This window comes from Ammospiza nelsoni, chromosome 5 (genome assembly GCF_027579445.1).
Source record: "Ammospiza nelsoni isolate bAmmNel1 chromosome 5, bAmmNel1.pri, whole genome shotgun sequence".
In the NCBI taxonomy this organism is placed as follows: domain Eukaryota; kingdom Metazoa; phylum Chordata; class Aves; order Passeriformes; family Passerellidae; genus Ammospiza; species Ammospiza nelsoni.
Genome location: NC_080637.1, coordinates 13,272,804 through 13,287,485, shown reverse-complemented (window position 1 = coordinate 13,287,485; position 14,682 = coordinate 13,272,804). Strand labels below are relative to the sequence as shown.

The window sequence follows — 14,682 nt, the reverse complement described above, 5'->3', positions numbered from 1 at the left end:
CGTTATTGTTTCTTTTTTTCTTCTTTCTTTCTTAGTTTTTGTTTTCTTTTTTTGTTGTTTCCTTTTTTTCCCCAATTGTGGATGCATAGCCATGCTTCTGGATTGAGACCCAAGTGACAAAAGCATCATTCTGGCCAAGCTCTGGCTTCCTCCCTCAGGGGAGTGTGAAAGGGCAGCAGTGACTCATCTCCGTGATCTGTTTCCCTTCCTACCGCTGAGCTGGATCCAGCCCTGCACCTGTCCATGAGGTGGCAACATTTGTCACACTTACTGAAGTGCTTGGATAGGAATGCATAGCCTGTTTCAAAAATGTTTACTGCCTGCTTTTGTTTTTGTTTATAAAAATGTCCATAATGTGAACTTTGGGCTCTACAGTGCCTTTCTGTCTTAGAGCTGGTGCTGGGCTGAGCTCAGCTCTTGTGGATCTCCTGTATGACTGCCTAGGGCTGCAGTTTGTAGTGGAAAGAAGTTTTGAGGTACTCATTTGTCAGCTAGTCCATGTAAAACAGTAGCAATACATCATAGAGATTTGTAGTTTATGATCTGGATTAGAATTTCATATATAAAACATGATGGGACAGATACTGATTTGTTAAGTGCTACAAAACTTGAGTCACAAAATTTCATTTTCAGTAATCCCAGTCATTCCCACTAAATAGACCAGACCCTCAAAACTCTTCAGCTCCAAATTTGAAGCACAAATTAGACCTAAAATAAAGGTCTTAGAAATTAAGCAGTGAGAAAACTTGGTGCTGCTGCTATTTTTTCAGTCTAATTTCTTCTATATATTAGTCTTATGGGTATTGGTGATTATTTCCAGTGTAAATCCAAAGGATAAGGATACTAATTTTTGTGGAATGTAGTTAATTTGACTGAAATGAGGTTAACTAGAGCAGGAGTAGTAACTGAGGATTCATTAGACAGAACCACTTTCCTTACTTTGAAGGCACTTCTTTGACCTTTGTGAAAGACTCCTATCAGTGAAATAAAATTTAAAGCTGAATCAGCAGAGTATGAGAATGAACAAGGTGACTGAAGTGCAAATGATTGATGTAGGCTATAACTAGGCTGATGATGAATAGTAGGATTTATTCTGACAAACTAGAAATATTTCTATATAGCCATGTCAATGAGTTTATAAATAACTGCTGAGTTTCTTACTAGATACCTTTGCAATATTCTGTTCTGAGACCCCATTTTCATGCATGAGGCCTCTTTTAGCCTCCTCTGGGCCAGGATTTCACCTCTTCTACAGGTGGTTTTGATTGAGAACTGTGCAAACAATGTAGAGCGAGATAGGTACTGAAGGTTTTCTGATTAGTTAAACTTAGTGCTGCAGTATGTATTTTAAAATAGCAAATTATTTTTGTAATTCCTGAGTCACAAAGCATTAGAATACTGAAAAAAATTACAGACTTACAGTGCTTTTCTCCAATGGCTGATCCAAATATTAACAGGAGATGGGACTTGTTCTTACAAGGATAAAGTAATGGAAAAAGAAATGCAGCTGTCATCAGTTGTGGAGAGATTAGTACCCTTGAATAGCTCTGGCTTCATCAACAGCTGCATTTTCATGCACATAACATGGAGATTTTATTTGTTAAGAAGGCTTGCAAGGCTGCATCAACATGTAATGAGTTGATTCATTTTCTTTGGACAGTGATTTGCCTTACTTGGGTTATCCCAGAACCTGCTGTTTCTACTGTAACAATTCCTGTAGCTATTGACCCTTTTGGGGTGAGATAAAGAAGTACCTTGTTTATTTCAGTACCTTCTGAGTTCTGATGCCTCTATACACCATGTAAAACCATATTCATTCTTGCCATTGGTGAAATTTTTCCAATATCCACCAAATACCATTTTGACAAGGCCCATCAGGCACTATGTTTTCTTTTCATAACTGGAACAGCCAGCCATGCCAGGAGAATAGTGTGAAGGACAGGATTTCCAGCAGGAATATTAGAGATATTACATGTCTGTGACCTCTGGGCACCATGTACCCAGTTAAGTATCTCAGGATTAGGTATTCCCTCTGCGCTTGTACTGGCAGAGATGGCAGGGAAGAGTAAGAAATGGCAGGTTCTCGAGGGCTGCCTGGAGGTTGGTGTACTGTGTGTTCTGCTCAGTCCAGAAAGTTGAGGAACAGAAGATGTACTCCATCCAGAAGTAAATCCTACCAGAGGTGAATAACTTCTCCTGTTTTCTCAATGACAGAATGGCATAACTTACAAAAGAGCTTCATCATTGCTGGTAAATATGCATTGGGATAAAGATACAGCTTGATTAGCAAGTCTAATCATAGACAATACAAAATTTTTATGTGTTTGTAGATACTGGAATGGCTCCACTAGAAAATTGAATGGGAGATTAATAGCAAAACTGTGTGTTTTTTATCTCAGCCTCATTTGAGATCTTTTGCTGTGAACAGGCTGATTCAAATGAACTGTACAATACTCAGATAAGGGTAACTTTTTGATTTTTTATTTTTGTGCATGTTTATTAAAAACATTTAAAGAAAAAATCTGAAAACAATACAGGAACTGTTTGTGTATGCCAGCAGAGTTGAAACTGCAGAAGTATAATCCTTATAATGACCATATTCATGTCTTCATGAAAACTTATGTCTTTAAAAAGCCACAGCTCAATGGCAGATGCAAAACAAAAACCAGAAAAATACCATACTGCTTGTTATTGGACATGAGCAGTATATCTGCCATGTATTTGAATAACCAAGTATCCACCCAGATGTCTGATATCAAGAAGCTCAGAAGGATGATATGAAAGTAGGACCAACACTGGGCAGTCAAGCAGTCTGTGGATGGAGGTGTTTCCGTGCTGTTGAACAAGTGAATGTCCGACTGTAAGCAGGGAGTCTTGGAGTGGGAACATGATGTCCAAAGTACCACCAGTAGACTTAATATTTGAAGTGTTGAAGTGTGTTGTACTTAGTACTTAGAGCCCCTTCTCCTCTGCAAGTGACCAATACCCCATTTTTCCAAAGCAGGAGAAATATCCCTAACTCTTCTTTCATTTAGTTCAGACTACATTTGCTAAGAAATCATTTCCACTGGTGTGTTGCTGTTGCCAAAAAGGATTTGCTATACAGCTCTTCCAAAGGAGTTACTACCAACAGGCAGCAAAGTACTAAAAGAAAATACCCTCCTGTTTGGGTAGGCAGCTGGGCAACTCCAGGACAGAAACAGGCTGGGCTTTCCTCTGAGATAAAGTTGTGGATGAACTTGCCTTTTTGACAGCTTTGATGTTTTGAAGTATGCAGAACTCTACCAGACTTCCGTATTCCTCTCTGTTTCTTCCTGTACCCTCCCACTGCAATTCTGTGGTTTTGGAATGGTTCTTACAGAGATCTGCACCAGAAGCACAGCGAGCTCCTGGGCTTGACATCCCACAGGGGATGCCGCTGTGAGCTGTCTGTCACCCTGTGGTACAGGTGTGCATTGTTCAACTAACCTGTTGCCACATACGGCCTTCTGTCCTGCCAGGACCTGTTTGGGTATTTGGAGAGGATTTGGATTTGGCTTCAGCAAGGTCCTTTTCCAAAACCTGGTGCACTATGTTGAACCATTAATGCTGTACTGGTGTTCATGTTTCATATTTGTTCAATTTTGATTAAATACTGATGAAAAGCCCATGTCAGGCTCAGACTGATGGATTAAATGTGATTTTTCTTAAGCAGCACAGCAAAGGTGCAGCTTTGCCTAAATTCATTCAGCACATATGTTCCATTTTCCTGGCACATAGATTTTTCTACAGAACAGGATTTCTAATATGCAAATAGTTTCTTTTCTGTATTCAATTTTTGTTCAGGGAAATATGTGCTGCATATTATTTCATGTACCTTCTTCAAATAGTTGAGTTCAGAGGCATAAAAGAGGGATGGGAGGGCTGGGAAATTGAGCTTTGCTAGCAGGCTTTCCTGGAGCCTATTCATTGGTACTTCAGCAGCTGAGCACTTCTTGTGCTCACATAGGTAATGAGGGTTTTCACATAGGCACCTCCTAAATCCCAAGTCAGAGAATAGTTGTGAAGAGAGAATAGCCAGGAGTGGCATAAGTAACCTCTCATTAAAACAGCCTTGCCAGATGAGGGAGCATGTTTCTACAAAATCCAGCAAAAGAAGAGTGTACCTGAGAGATGGTGATGGAGAGCAAAGTTGTTTACCACTCTGTTGGCAAAAGCCTTGATTATATTCTCACTGTTTGCATAATTTCCCTTTTTTTTTACTGTATTTATGATGGTGCTGTTTCTCCCTCTACCCCGTTTCCATCAGTACAGTCCCAGCTGTGTTTTTTTCTTTCTCTGCCACTGCATCCAGCACACTGAGAGTTCCCACCTGGGCAGTTTGTGTGGGGAAGTGAGTGCCCTGCTCTGTGCCACCCTGGATGCCAGCCCTGGTGTTGCCATCCTAGAGCAACTCAGCATCTCAGGCTTGGGATGGCAACAGCAGAGAGTGGTTGTTTTGTCTTGCAGGGTATAGGAACTTCAGCAACATCCCTGAAAAAGAAAGACGTGATCGGAATAAGTAAAAACATCTACAAGGGAGGCAAATTATGTTACTCGTGTGCAATTACAGCAGTTCCTGAATTCCAGCTGCACGGCTGAATGAATACCCATCCCATTTCCTCACATTTACATTTTTATGCTGGTTTTGATTATTTCTTAAGGATGCAAATCATTAGGAAACAGCAAATAACTGGGCGTTATGCTCAAACTTTCTGAGAACAGTGCCATGTTGAGATTTGGGGATTTCAGAGAAAATGAGAAGAACAGCCAAAGACAAGTACACGATTTCTCCAGTGATGTAAACAAACCTGTAGCTCCTGCCTCCCAGGGAGGGGAGCTTCTTCTCTGTCAGCACAGGCTCTTTCACTTGACTGAGCCTGGGGCTTGGGCACGTGCAGGAACCTTAAGTAACTTCTCCAGTGCTGCTCTTCACTTCAAGCACGATAGAACATGTCTGGAGCTATCAGTAATGAGATGTGTTCATGTATCCTGAGTGGGTTGCTTTTCAATGGCTTAGAACCCTTTACAAAAATCTTATCTAATGTCAGGAGTGTGGGAGGGGTCTCTTTGGTTGATTATAGGAAAAGCAAATACGATGGTTGTGCAAATAGTCACAGTTACTTTCTGCAAAGCAATTTATCCTCAGCAATGCCTCTGTTCACCATCCACTGAAGAGACTGAAGCTGATCCCTCTGATCCATTTGGGATGTATTTGCAGAAATAAATAATCTCATTCCTAAAATATGGGGAAGCAGGGGATTAGACTGAAAATTCAAACTGCTCTGTATGGGCTAGCCCTCATACTACAGGAGTCAGAAGTCCTGATTTCAGAATGCTACATAAATATGCGTCTGGTTTATATTTTCCTCAGATGGTACAGCTTCATGAATTTTGGTGTTGAAGGCAATTAGATGTGTGACCAGGGCAGCTGTTTTCCATCGGTAGCTAAAGAATAGCTCATCCATCAGGAGAGACAGCACTGCTTTGCATGTTCACAGCTGAAGAGATAGAGATAGTGGAGGAGTTCAGGTGGTGCTGCTGTTTCCTTCTCAATTTCCCTTCCTGGGGAGGTGAGGATGGTGTAAGAGCACAGTAAGATCATGAATATCAAATTATACTCTCAGACATGGATCACCACAGGTTTCTGATGATCCAAGGTCTGTGACTATGGGCTGCCTTTAGAGCAGTTGGATTCTTTTAGGAGGTGTCATATTTGATGCTCCTCAAACTACTGAACCGTTCAGAGGAGAGGGAGAGAGAGAAAGAGGACACCTTTTGCTGCCTTTGTGCCAAGCTGCTGCTGTTGGGCTTTTCAGCTGAGAAGGATGCAAAGTTTGGGGCACCTGGGAAGACATGTTTGGACACAAAGGTCTAGAATGGTTACATGGATCACTGTGGAACAGATCTACTAGTCATTCAGCTTGTTGAAATCACAGAAGAGAACCAGTCTCAACAGGGATTGGGCTAATCCTTTTTCCTGTTTGTGTCAAACAGTCCTTGCTCATTAAAAACTGGAATTTCTTTTTGCTTGAAACAAGTAAGTCAGCATGGGCTGCTTACCCAGTTCCAGCTCTGACTGCTGAGAAAGTCATTATTTATTTTTAGCAGGTTAAGAAACATCATTTATGCTAACCTTTTTTCTTTTGAATTCTTTTCTACAGATGCCTTCCAGAAATCTTTGGATGTTCGACATGTTACTATAGATATATAGTAAAATTTTGACAGCTTTCCTATTGCTCAAAACCTGAGGTTCCCTACAGAGACCTTTTCTTCACTGTGGCCTTATTGCCAAGTTGTCAGAGCATTAATTAAACTAGAAGAATAAGGCATTGCATGTAGTTTCCTATACTGGATGCCTTCATGTCAGGGACATATCTCCATGGTAAGAACCTGTATATAAACAAAAAATAAGCCTGGCAATGCTACAAAAGCTCATACAGGCTTTTAAGTGAGAAACATGGCAAAAGAAAATACAGAGTTTAAAGCAAAGTATTTCTTGGGAAAATGAAGACTGCTGAATACTGCAGTCATTAAGAACAAATGTGATAATTTTGTTTGGCTATTTGGTATATTCCTATGTTACTTTTAATCTCCATATTTTAGGTATTTTTTGGCTCAAATCTAAAAAGTTTTCTTATTCTAAACCACCCCTCATTTATTATAGGTAGACTTACTGTTCCTTAGTGGGATTATGGATTCTCTGTACAAGCGCATAAAATTATGTATAGTAAAACTTTATTCCTTATAAACTGCTAATGATTTGCATACTTTTCATTTTGCTGCATGGATCAAAATGCCTTCATACACTATACATCACATCTCAATTTGATATGCATTTACTCTGCTGTTTAGAAGTCAAAAATACAGCACACATGTTGATGTTTTTCCTGCAATAAAATGAATAGATGCTCAAACTATAATTGCAATCCACTCTTTGCTAAACCTACAGGCAGAGCCAAAACACTACAGAAAAAGTATTTTTCATTTTTTTCCTCACATTTTCAGGGCTGTGTGTTTTTGTGACTCTTCAAAAAATAAATTTGATCATTTGCTGCCGCACTGAAAAAAAATTTTCAAGAGCTGAAAGGAGAAAATTGTGCTTTAGGAATTACAAAATGAAGGGGATAAAACTGTCTGGAGGATAAAACTGCTGTGTGTACACAGGGTCATCCCTTTCTTCTTGCCACGTTCAGAGCAGTTCCTGGGGGGTTGCATACAAAGACTCTCCCTGAAGGGGAGCACTGCAGCTGTTGGTACCTGGCTGTGCCACTGAGAATTGGGGCCAGCAGAGGGACATCCATCACTTACAGGCCTGGTTCTGGTTCTGGGCCTGGCCAGGAGCGCAGGAGTGAAAACTTCTGTGCCACTGAAAAGGGACTTGGAGAGCACTGGTAGTGTCTTCTGTCTCAGCCAGATACAAGAGCACTGGCAGTCTCTCAACATGTTATTTGAAACATTTTCAGGCTTGAAAAGTCCTTGTTCTTGTGAGGAAGCTCACCTCCATGCATGTGTTTCTGGGCTGGAGCTGGGTGGCTGCTTCATACCAGCCTTCTCTCCTCCTCCAGGAGCTCCATGTCCAAGGTGGGCAGTGTGGCCAGAGGTCTTGGTGTCTCTGGGGTGACTGTGTTGTTGTAGGCAGGTAGGTGGAGTGGCTGTGCTGCCAGGAGCTGCCTGTAGCAGCATATGTAGTATGTTCCTCTTGGTGTCTTTGTAGAATCACAGACTGTGCTGAGTTGGAAGGGGCCCACCAGGATCCTTGAGTCCAACTTCCTGCACAGCCCCGCACATTCACACCCTGTGCCTGAGAGCATTGTCCACACACTTCTTGAAATCTGTCAGGCTTGGAGCTGTGACCACTGCCCTGGGGAGCCTGTTCAGTGCCCAACCACCCTCTTTGGTGAAAAACTTTTTCCTGTTAGCCAGCCTAAACCTCCCCCAACACAACTTCAGGTCACTCCCTCGGGTCCTGTCACTGTCACCACAGAGCAGAGATCAGGGTCTGTCCCTCCTCTTCCCCTCATGAGGGAGTTGTAACTGCAGTGAGGTCTCCCCTCAGTCTCCTCCAGGCTGGACAGACCCAGTGACCTCAGTCACTCCTCACAAGAGCTTCCCCTTCTTGTCCCTGGTGTTCTGGGTGGGTGTGCAGCAGCACAGTGTGGGTGCCAGTCTCTGAGCTACTCTTCAGCAGAGCAGTTTCACCCTTTGCTGCTCTGATCCTGCACAAACCCTTCCCAGTAAATTCTGTAAGACACCTGGCTGTCTGTTGGCTGGGGAGTCCATGCCCAGGTATTTTACATCTCAAGCAGCCTATGAAGCTGTACTGGGAGCCCAACAGCGACTCAAGCACACCCTGGGGTAGTCAGGAGCTCAGTTTAGTGCTGGGCACCCAGGCACAAGCAGAGAGAGTTAAAGTTCTACAGTGCTGGACCATTCTCACCACCTCCTCTGAAATGTCAGAGTGATAGCAAGAGCCTCCTGTGTAGAAGCAGACTTTCAGCACAGCTTCTGCCATGGGATGAGTTTCCCTGTGCCTGTCCTCAGAGCTGTGTCTGCCAGCAGGATGCACAGGGCCTCGTGTTCCTCTGCACAGGGCCTGGCCACTGCGAGGCTCCTTGTCCTCCTCCCTGGCTCCTGCCCTGCCATCCCCTCTGCTAAAGCATCCCAATATGACTCAAACACTTGGATTCCTTCTCTTCAAAAAACAGTCTTTTAAAAATTATTCTTTAAATTTTCTGGTAAATAGAGTTAATGCCCTAAGAGAGGAACACTTTAGGTTGCTTAGCTGAGAGTATCTTTTATTCATGAGCTGCATGCACCATACATTCACCCCCTCACTCAAGTCTCAAGCATTATTTCAGGCAGAAGAAAGCACATCTTTAGCATTGTAGGCTTTTGAACAATCTGAAAATGTGTAATGAAGTGGCAACACATCTCGGAGGCAATAATGTGCTGAAACATTACAAGCCTTTATAGTTAGTGGGCATTTTAAAGCCCTAACTTGTAACAAACAGAACTTTGTTATTAAATACTTTTATGTACACAGAACTTTTCTCCTTCTCCCTATGTGTATTGAGTGAATCCTAAATTATAAACTGCATCAGTGCTTTTTCTCATAAACTGCTTGGTTTTTAACTTACAAGGTCCTTAACATAATTTTCTCTAGTATATCCAGTAATTCCCTTTCTTTTCTGGGTGTCCCAAAGAGAGGCATACAAGAGTTCATAAATCTAGTGCAAACTTATAGCCTGCTGTTTCCCCTCTCAGAATTATTTTTTAAAACACAGGTGAAATATAAAGCCTGGGGAGTGCAAAAGTTGGTCTCTTCATTAATTTAACACTTGTCTTTGTGGGAAAATAAAGCACAGATGAAAAGTCTGTAGGAAGACCTGCTGGTTCAATCCAGGGTTTGGCTACTAAGCGTATTTGGTTATCAGAAGGATTAGTTCATTGTTGTTGAAATTTTAGCTTTGATCTCTCACTATAAGTTTTTTAAATTCTGAGGATTAATTGCGTTTGAGGGGAAGATCCAAAGAATTTTTCTGACTCCAGTGGGTTTTGAAGGAGGCCACCTGAGGTAAATGATAGGAAAGCCCACCTCTGCATCTTGATCCCTGGAAATGGAATTGACCTTTTCACAGCTCAATTACGGATCAGTTTGTATAAATATATCTTAATGTTTGACCCCAGTCTCCTTTGTGTGCCCTGGTGCAGTTGGCCTGTGAATACTGTGGTCTCCTATCAGCAAAAGGAGACAAGATATTTGCTCAGATGTTCAGAGTCAACAGCCCAGCAGAGATGGCCCCAGCTGAGGCTCTAACTCGGGCAGGTTGAAAAGCTTGGACCAGCTGTGTGGAGCTGAGCAAAGCTTTCTGCTTGTCCCCTTTGGTACTCAGCTGCCAATAGTCCAAATTTTGCATTAGCAGTACTTCATAGCTCTATGGATTTTGAAGGTGGCATTTCTCTTCCAGATGTAGTTTCTTCATCATAGATAAGGCAGCCTCCTGTGCCCAACAAATGTAGCTTTTACTCCTGCTGGGGGAGGAACACAAGGGCTCAAATGAGATCTGTGCTACAAATACACAGTGCCTGGGGCAATCCAGCTCGTGTGGGCACCCACAGATTCAGCACCCCTGATCCTCATGGGCTGTGTGAGGCTGGAGAGCAAAGCTCCAGCTGAGCATCTCTGAGCATCCCCGTTACCCACAGGAAAAGGGCTCAGTCCCACAAACTCAGAGAGCTGTCTCCCCTTGTCAGTGGGTCTGGTCCTGTCTCCCCTCAGCCCCGTGCCCTGTACTCCTGTTTGCTTTGTGCCTGTTCTGGAGCTGATCTCACCCCACTGAGACTCTAAAACCAGCTCAGCCAAAAACTGGAAAGCTTTCTGCCATGTCTCAGAGATGGGTGAGAAGGAACAGGGAAGGATGTGCTTTGGTAGCCACAAGCCAATAGGATTGGCTCAGCTGCCCCAAAATCAAACCTTAAATATGTACATCCCCTCCTGTTTCCCTCTACATGGATGGTCCTTGCCCTTGGACAGTGGCATAGCTTGGACACTTATAGCCAGTGGCTATAGATAGAGATTCTGGAGTTCAGAAATACTATTTAGAATTAATTATTCCCTTAGTCTTCCAAAAGGAGGACTGTGTACTCATGTTTGGAGTATCTTGTTCAGGAGTTGTGGACAAGCTTATGCTGCCCACATGCTGTACATACGAGACTACTAAACAGACAACACTAAGGCTATTAAACCCACCCTTTTCATGAACTTCAAATTCATTGGCAACATTTATTTTAAATCACACTCTAATCTTTCAGAGAACAGAGCTTCTGCTTAAGACGCTGCTCCAAGGAGAACCAGCCACCATACAAGGTGTCCTCTTGATTTATAGCTGCAGCAGCCTGAATTTCATATAACATGATAATATCCTATAAAGTCTCGAAGCTCTGCACTGAGTCCTGCACAGATAACTGGTTGAGCAGTACACACAGACAGGATGTGATGATAATAATGTCTTCAGCATGAAACGATGCTATTTGGGATGCCATCCTTCTTGGATGTGGGAGACATAATCCTATTATCAGTCATCAACAATAAACGACACCATTGTAGATATCCATTTGCTGGAGGTGATAAAGAAGCAGCCTAGCCAGCATGCTGAGGTTTCACCTGCTATTTGCTTGCAGATTTTCTCAGCAGATTTCTGCCCATCTGCAGATTTATTTTTTTTAATCACCGTGAGTAAGAGGGCATTTGCTTCACTGGTGATTATTTCAAGCCACCGGTTGTATTTCAGCATTGATTTGGGGAATTCTGTTCCGGGCTTTGGAGCTGTGTCCCACAGCATTCTCCTGTGAGAGACTCTCCAGGTGCAGAAAGCAGGATGGTTTGTGGATATGTTAATGTCTGCACCTACGGGGATGGGTAACAAAGAATAGCAGTGAATATTTTGCCATAAATTGCCTGAGAGATCTCAGGAAAGGTGTACAGGTAACAGCCAAGTGACAGTGCCAAGCAAACAGATGAGTTTTCATCATCTTCATGCCTAGCCCATCCTTTCCAGCTATGGCATACTTTTTGATTACACTATGTTATTTTACAACTAGTATGAAATATTTAGGGCTTTACGTTTACATAGTCATAAGACACCATTTTGCAGTACATCTTAGAATTCGAATACAGGAGCTGTATAATTACATACTTCCACAAAATTTTATTAGTGGAGAAAACATAATTTTATTCTGGCACATTGTTGGAAATTATTTCTATGATGAAATAATAGGAAAAATTTCTTCAGTTAAGTAGAAGTGTAAATGAACGAATTAGGTTATCCCTCTTAGACTTCATGTGCTGGGGTTGCAGCTGTGCTCAGACTGGCTATTTGCCTTCCTGTGCTTCAAGCAACCCAGTGCAGCAAGGCAGACTGGGAGGGAAGATGTGTCAGTGCTGCTGCTCACTGTGCTGCCCATCAGGGGCAGATTTATGCACACCCAGTTGCTTTGGTCCTTTCTTAGCAATAAGGAGCTGCTGCCAGGATACAGCTGTTCATTGCCCTCTCAGCATTTCTTGGCCATCTACAGGACTCATAACTGTCCACAGTCCAGGGCACAAGGAAGCACTTCACAGGCACAGCCTCGCTGTGTGACTGAGAAGGTTATCATTTCAAAAGTTCTCTACCTTCTTACTGATTTCTCATGGACAACTCCTCACAGCACTGACTCCTTCATCACAGCATAGCCAACAAACTCCAGCTCTCTCTACAGCACAACCAACAGACTCCAATTCTCTCCTCACCCAGCTAATCCGCTCTTTTGTAGCACTCGTGTCCTTATTGGACACAGCTGTGGCTGTTAAGGGCAGGCCTCTTCCTAATCTTTGGTGATCAGTACAGCTGCGACTCCTCAGGTGTGAGACTGCCCTCTGAACTATTCTCTTACATTCTATCCCTCCACAATTCACTTTTCTCCTGGGGATGTTACTACACTACAAGCACAAGCTTTCCCTGTGACAGGCTGGTGCAGGGGGGTCCCTTCCCATCTGCACCTCTGATGCTGGGTGCTTTTAACCCATTTGCAGTAAGAAATTCAGCTGAACTCACCCAAATTCACTTCTCTTTGATTTTCTTTCTTCCCTAACTGCTTATTTCCCCCAAATTTCCCTACCTTCACATATATACCGATACAAACCTCCAGCCCCTAATCTGGTCACAGAGGGTGCTTTTGGGTCAGTGCCTAAGACACGTGCTAGTGCCCATCCCACAGGTTTCCACCTCTTTCCCTGGGCACTTTCTCATGCAGGAAGGTATGTGGCAAAGGAAAGTGGACAGTTTGTCCAGCATGAAGCTGACCTTGGAGAAGACCACAGAGGGAAAAGGCTTAGACAATCTTCCCATGACTAAAGGGAGAGATGGAAACAGAATTTTGAATAGAGAGAGAGGTCCTGCTGCATTTCTACACTGCACATTTTTAGCTTTTTACACATCCACTCTTTCCCTGGCCACAGTCACCTTTTATTGCTAATCAGTGGCACAGATGTCAGTGAATTGCTTTCTCATTTGAAAGATGAACATTTCACACTCCCCTTGGCTGGGAATCAGCTCCTTGCACAGCACCCCATGCCAGCACCTTTGCTACAGGCTAGTTTACTTTGCTAAGCCTTGCACTGGACACTTTACATGTTGACACAATGAATTCCTATACAGAATGGCTTTTCAAAATGACATTTCTGTAAAATCAACTGTTACCCATCATTTAAAAACACACACGGGATCAAAGTTCTGTTTATCCCAGGTTTAATAATTACCTTAGCAATGCAAAGCTGAGCCCAGTGGCACAATAAAACTTCCTGTCCACTTTGACATCTTGCGTGTTGATGTTGACTCGTGATTTAGTCACTGTTTACAAATATTGGCCTGGGAGGTCTTTATGGATCAAAATAAATTATATTATCAGGAAAGTGAAAATGGACAAACCCTACAAAACTGGCCTTAATCTGATGAAAATACCCTTTAAATTAAACAGGTGGTGGAGCTAAGCATCTTCTCCAGAATTTTGTTCCCCTGTAATCTATCAAGGGACAGATTTACATTTATTGGAGCCTAAGGATTCATTATGGTAGAGTTTTTAAATGCAACCTACAGAGCACTAACAAGAGGTGAAACCAGGGTCACTCTTTAACTCGTGGATCAATAAATCTTTTCCATCCTTGAACTGTAGTGTCAAATGCCATTGCCTAAAAATTCCTCAACCAACACACCAATCTATATCCATTACAGCTATATTTTCATTTTAGGGTACAAAGAGTGTGCACATCATCTCAGCTACACTTCCCAGCTGTGTGTGCAAGTTATTTTACTTGCAGGCTAAAGCATATTCTAATTTCAACATCTATAAATAAATAAATATGTTCTGATTCATATTAAACATCCATAAGTTTCACATTGACAAGGCAGTAATTATTCTCCAACTCTTCCATTTCTTAATAGGAATAAAACCTTTGCCTAAACTCCATATTCACAGTGACAACACAACGTTAACATCTTTGTAATTCAGATAAGCGAGATCTTCTTTAAGAAATTCAGGGGGAAAATATGCAACCTGACAGAACAGCATGAAGCTTCCACATGAGAATCCTGGGAGAAAGTGTCTACATATTTCGGAGTAAAATCAAAGGAAGCCATTAAAAAAGAGCACATTGTCTAAAATGTGTTGAAATGAGACATGTATTTATTCTCTCCCTGAGGTAAAAACCTGTACAACTTTGGGTTAACAATCCATAAATTATCAAGTGATTTCTCACTTGTGGAATAAATAGCATCCAAGAGTGTCTGCATCCACACATGAGCTGAAGTTGGAGAAAGCTGAATTTACAAAACATTGAATCAGGAGGTATGTGAGACTCAGTAAACAGCACAAAATCGAGTGACTACAACAAGGAATATTACAGCTAATCATCAAGTTTTCAGCTTTTCAAGAGTTTCTGGGGTGCTCAGGACCTCCCTGCAGAGCTTAACAGAAGAGCAGGCAAAAACAGGGAGGCAGGTGGGTGTAGAGGATGGAGGGGCCAAACTGGCAAGACCCAGCCTGGGCAGCAGCTCTTGGTTCAGCCATGTGTATTTTGGGGGCACTGATGAGGTTGGGATTGTCACAGGTGGTTGGTATTATTTG

At 42.4% G+C, this 14,682-nt stretch overlaps 1 protein-coding gene across 1 annotated transcript in view; it reads left to right on the top strand.

The window, feature by feature from the left end:
• Positions 1-6,350, top strand: part of ORC5 (origin recognition complex subunit 5) — a 70,104-nt gene extending 63,754 nt beyond the window's left edge. The window contains exon 17 of the mRNA XM_059473197.1: positions 6,183-6,350. The gene's annotated coding sequence lies outside the window, so the exon portion shown is untranslated. The remainder of the gene's footprint in view (positions 1-6,182) is intronic.
• Positions 6,351-14,682: the final 8,332 nt, after the last annotated feature.